Source organism: Psammomys obesus, unplaced genomic scaffold, assembly GCF_907164565.1.
Source record: "Psammomys obesus unplaced genomic scaffold, mPsaObe1.curated_primary_1811, whole genome shotgun sequence".
Lineage (NCBI taxonomy): Eukaryota > Metazoa > Chordata > Mammalia > Rodentia > Muridae > Psammomys > Psammomys obesus.
In genome coordinates this window covers 6,149,599-6,154,617 of record NW_026595981.1, presented here as the reverse complement: position 1 = coordinate 6,154,617, position 5,019 = coordinate 6,149,599, and positions in this window count along the sequence as shown.

The window sequence follows — 5,019 nt, the reverse complement described above, 5'->3', positions numbered from 1 at the left end:
CTGCGCAGCCCGGCCTCGTGAGCGCCGGCGCCGCGCCGCGGAGCTCGCCCGGCGGACGGGCGGGGCGGAGCGCGGGCCCCGCCCAGACACGTGCTGCCTTTGTTCCCGCCGCGGCCCCCTCAGCGGAGGCCGCCGGCGTTGAGAGCTGGCCCCGGCGCCGGGCAAGCGAGAGCCGCGGCCCCCCAAGCCAGCGGGCTGCCGGCGGCCTCCACAGCCTACACCACCTCGGAGCCGCCTCTCACCCGTTGCTGTGTCAAAATCGAAGCAGCTGCGCCTTCAGGCCAGCCTCGGATTTGCCCATTTTAAAACCTGATGACAGTAAAATTGCAGGAAATTCTGATTCTGACCGTAGCTCAAGCACTCCTCCATAACCTTCATAAAGGCCACTGCCGGTTTACTAGTCACTCATTTTGGACTGGTTCTAGAGACACAAACTGCCAAACAAGCCAAACGGCATCTTAACTAAGACCTAGAGAATTCCTGACACCACCTTCAGTAGTGGAGCTAACAACCCAAAACAGGAGTCTTGAGTCATTAGATGAAGTACCTCCGGCTTTAAAAGTGCCAGTTTATGTACCCAGAGATTTCTCTGCCAATAGAAGAGGAAAGGTTTCTGGACCGTGGGGACCGGACTAGAACACACACTGCGCTGTACCAAAAACCGCTTTCCAGGACCTCATCAAACACGCAGGAAGGCTAGCTTAGCTGTGGCCCTTCCTCACAATGTTCCTCAGAGAACAAGTCATAGCCAGCTTTCTATTGCTAGAACACAGCACCCAACAATGGGTAACCTATAAATAAAATAATGAAGCGTTAGCTCACAATTCTGGAGGCTGGTCCAGATTGGCTGTTGGGGAGAGCTCGCAGGCTTCTACTTACACCGGGAAAGGGAAGAGAGTATTTGTAGGATTGAAGGCAGGTGCCACGCTGGCTAACAACTCACACTAGCAGGAGCTTTGTTAACCCCTCACGCTCAAAGGAACTCCATGACTTAGAACCTTTCCTTGTGGCACAGGCCGCCGGCAACTTCTTCGCTCATTGCTGGGATTCAGGTATAACCCACCACACTAGCTCCACAGAATAAACTCTCCAAGAGCCTTCTCTATACTGACATAGAGATCAAGCCTCAGGGGTCAGACTATCAGCAACCCTAGCTGCTCTTCAAATAGAGCTGCCCTGGCTCTTCATCACAGTAAGTCATCTTCCCAGGGTCTTCCAAGGCTGAAAATCTTGTTCCACCAGCCCATTGAGAGACCCAGCACTTCACTGGCTTCATGTACATGGTCCCCTTCAAATTCTAGGATTGAGCAAAAGGTATCTGTGTTCTACTTCCCTAATTATACACAGATCTCTGAAGGCTGCAATCTACCCATTAGAAAAACCTGGGCCTGCTGCTGCCTGCAACTCAATTCCAGCTTTTACATCCTAGAATTCATGGGCCTTTTCCAGCATGGCAGCATGCATGTTCTCTCTTGTTTTCTGTCCAGCCAACCCATTACCTTCAGAAACCTTGACTCCAGCCTCATGTTGCCAGGAGAACAGAAATAGGATGGCACTACCAACTTATGCTGAGGGAAGAGGTTGTCGGAACCCTACCCACCTAGGTCACACCTGGTAAGCCTATTAGTCAGGGTTCTCTACAGTAGCAGAACTCCCAACAGTGTTGGGCAAAGTCTAGGAATCCAGAAATTGCTCAGTCCAAAAAGGCTGGCTGTCTCAGCTGGTCTTCGGTAGATGCTGGAATCCCAAAGAAGTAGGCTCTAATGCCAGTGAAGAAAGAGACTTGCTAGCAAGGACAGAGCAAGCAAAGCGTAAAAGCTTCCTTCTTAAAAAAAAAAAAAAAAAAGGGCTTCCTTCTTCCATGTCCTTATGTAGGCTTCCAACAGAAGGTATGGCCCAGATTAAAGGTGTTTTCTGCCTCAAGATGCAGATTAAAGGCCCAACTCAAGATCTGGATTAAAGACCTGAGTATTCTCACCTCAAGATCCAGATTACGAATGGATTTTCCTACCTCAAATTAAAAAAAAAAAAAAAAAAAAAAAACCAACTCACTGGCATACCCTGCCTTTTTTTATTTTCAGTTAATTCCATCCAGATGTAGTCAAGCTAAAAACCACGACTAGCCATCCCACAAGGCCAGCCTCCTACCCACTCAACACCAGCTCTGCCTCCCCAGACCCAGCTCCTCTCACTGTTCTAACAGGAAAACAAGAAAGGGAAGCAATCTGCCCAACATGACAGAATCGAGGGCCCAGAAGGCAGAGCCAGCCGAATGAGGCAGGATGTTTCCTTCCCAGTATTCAGACAGCAACAGCAAAGACACAGTTTCACTATCGGCAGGCCTGCTTTTCTGGAGCCTAGCTCTAGCTGCCTTGCAGGGGGGGGTGAGAGATCTGCTCTACACACACCGCATCCTCTGCTGGCTCAAGGACAGAAGGCCAAAGGAGTAGCTGGCTACATGGTGCAGAAAGGGTTCCAACCAAGAACTACAGAACCCTGGTTCTTGAGGAAGTCTTCGAGGGCACAGAGCAGCATCTAGTGGCTCCTCTCAGCAACACAGATTACGTAACCAGCACACAGGAGTGCACCGCAGCAGACTGCGATTCTCAAAGCCAGTCTCACTGATGCAGACTCAGCCAGACAGCCCATGGCCAGATCTTATGGGGTGGAGTGGGGAGAAAAAGCTAGGCTATGCGAGACCTGGGAGAGGAAACCGTGGCAGAACCCACGATGGCTTACTACAGTACAGTCCAGAGGTACCCGAGAGCCATAGTGATCAGGCTAATGTTCTATTTTCTAGTAATTACATTAAAAAAAGAACAAGCGAGTTTTAATAGTATATTTTGTTTAACCCAATATGACCCAAATATCCCAATGCATATATAAAAATTAGTGGGGTGCTTTATACCTTTTTCATACTAAGCCTTTAAAGGATGGTTTGTGATTAGTCTGAACCAGCCTCACCTCAGGGACCTGACAGCCACACACACAGCAGCTCTGCTTGTTTGAAATCATCACACTGAGGGGTACTGTCCTGAATTGCTTGGGGTTTCCCTAGGTCTGGGAAACCCTCTCCATTCTGCTCCAGCTCCACATTATTATGGAGATTTTTAAAGTACTTTATAGAAACAAAACTTTTAAATAAATAAGTATACAGAGAAACACAAACTGAAGATAGCAAAACTGCTCAAACTGGAGTTTGGCAGTCTCTCTCGCCCAAAGACCCCTGTCCCTCAGAAGACCCACTCTTGCGATCTGAGGGCAGTATAAAAATAGCTGCTATTGAGCTGGAGAGATGGCACAGAGGTTAAGAGCACTAGCTGTTTTTCCAAAGGTCCTGGGTTCAATTCCCAGCAACCACAGGGTAGCTCACAACCATCTATAGTGAGATCCAGTGTCCTCTTCTGACATGTCGTCATACATGCAAGCATAAGACTGTATATATCCCAGCACTTAGTGAGTTCGAGGCCAGCCTCGTCTACAGAGCAACTTCCAGGAAAGTCAGAGCTACATAGAGAAACCCTGTCTCCAGGGTTTCTTGAAAAAAACCAAAACCAACAAACTCCCCCTCCCCCCAAATAAATAAGAAAGAAGAAAAAGAAGATAACTGCTATTGAGGACTGCAGAAGCACTGCGCTAAAGCACAGGTTGGACATGGGATTCTGGCACCTGCCTTTCTTCAGAGCCTCACATCCCCATCACCTCCCACAGACAAAGAGATAAGGAAACAGAAGAGTACTGCCCACCCCACACGTCCTCACTGCCTTCCTGGCCCAGGAGACTTCTAACTCCACTCCTTACAGGTCAACTTTCCTGGCAGGTCTCCAAATATGGACTCCCAGCATGGCTACAAGACTCCCATTAAGCAATAAGGTAACAGAGCTCTGGCGAAGCCAGAAGGGACCTCATGGCGCACGAGAACTTGCTTGGAAACCCTCCAGCACTCAAGAAAAGACGCCTTTTGAAAAAAAAATTATTTTATTGGAACTCATCTGAACATCAGATATACCTGGTGTTGGTCAGCAAGAACCGTTTGTACATTTGATATTGATGGTGCCAAAACCAAAACAGTGACTGGACATGATGGGAAGAGGAGAGGGTTGAGAACAAAAACCTGATTTTCAAGAGGAAAATAAAAGCCAGTCAGATTCAGTGAAGATGCAAAACCTGGTACAACAAAATCCTTTTACAAAATAGAAATTTATTACCAAAACCTGGAAGGATAATCTGAGAAAGGTTCTAAGGAAAAAAAAAAAAAAGGAGACCAGCAGAAGAGAGGCAGAAGGAGAGGAAGAAAGAAAAGACGGGATGAGAGGGAAGAAAGCACAGTGGGAACAGGAGAGGCGCAGGCGCTCACTTGCCCACATGGCATCAAAGCCTGCTAGGAACTGCATCAAAAAAAAGCATGCTAAAACAGCGCCGCCCTGTCCACTCACACTCTAAAGAGGCAGAAAAAGACACCGGGAAGGAGACATGAGGGTGCTTCAAACTCAACACGGGAAAATTAACATTTTTTAATTAAAAAAAAAAAAACACCCCAGTCTTATTCCCAACATTCACTGTTTTAAAAAAAAATCCATCCATTAGGAAAGAAGGGTGGAGAAGGAAGCAGCAGATGGAGTTTAGACAGATAACTCCTCTAGAGAAGAGAAAGGATATAGCTGAGATGAAAGAGAGGAGAAAGGAAAGCAAAGAGGGGAAGAGAGGAATAGTTAAAACATCTACTCTAGTTACTGTGTTAAAAAAGCCACATGCACAGCAGGCCCCCTGAGGGCTGCAGGCCCTCACTGCTCCCATGTGGCCGTAGTGGACACTAGTTCCTGGACTTGTTCCCATTCTTTCACAGGTCAGAGCAGAGCCGTGCATGTACTGCTGCTGCAGTGGTGGCGGCATAGCAGGCCCTTCAGCTAGTATGCTGGAGCCAGTGTCAGAGAGGGAAGGGTGGACAGGCCAGATGGCAGGGGAAAAAACACCAAACGCCTTGTTTCAAATAAAAAAGAAAACAGCAGTCTATACATA